Genomic DNA, 700 nt, shown 5'->3' on the forward strand with positions numbered 1-700 from the left:
CGAGCGGCGGCTGGCTGCAATTCAGGATGGCCGAGCGGTTTTCTTATCGGAGCCGCTGTCATCCTGTCAATTTTTGGATGACAGCGACTCTGTAGCGTGGCCGAGCGGGGGATCGTTAAATATCATTGATATTTAACGATCCCTCTGTGCAGAGCAAACACCGGAGTGATCGTCTGTGTTTGTAAATAACTGGGGACACATAGTACTATGTGTCCCCAGTTATGAATGAACAGGCTGCGATCTTCATCACAGCCTGTTCATTCAAGAATTTATGAATGGGGACTAGTACTCACTACAGAGGCTCCTCCCCATTCATAAACTAATGATAGTAAGATATTTTTACTATCATTAGTTGCTGAATGAATGGGAAGCCTCTGTACTGAGTGCTTCCCATTCATTGAGTGCTGGGGCTGCAGAAAAAGAAATTGAGGACTCTATGTCCTCAATGTCTTTTTCTATTTCAAAAGGGAAATGTCAGGGGTCTATTTAGACCCCAGATATTTCACCGCGCCCCCCCAACAGTAAAAATAAATAAATAAATAGAAAATGTAAAAAAATTAAAAAAAATGTGTACAAAAAAACTAATAAAAAAAAGCACAAGCCCTCCCTCCCCCCACATAACATACACATATTGAGGTGTACGCCATGCACATGCGCTGCAGTGCGTTGTTAGAACGCATCGCAGTGCATGATTTTTTAA

General features: G+C 42.6%; 1 protein-coding gene across 1 annotated transcript in view; it reads left to right on the forward strand.

Moving 5' to 3' along the window:
- CHADL (chondroadherin like) overlaps positions 1 to 700 on the forward strand; it is a 29901-nt gene that overhangs the window by 3423 nt on the left and 25778 nt on the right. The gene's annotated exons all lie outside the window — the stretch shown is intronic.

The sequence above is a fragment of the Nanorana parkeri genome, unplaced genomic scaffold (assembly GCF_000935625.1).
Source record: "Nanorana parkeri isolate BGI_ZX_2015 unplaced genomic scaffold, ASM93562v1 scaffold2230, whole genome shotgun sequence".
NCBI classification, from domain to species: domain Eukaryota; kingdom Metazoa; phylum Chordata; class Amphibia; order Anura; family Dicroglossidae; genus Nanorana; species Nanorana parkeri.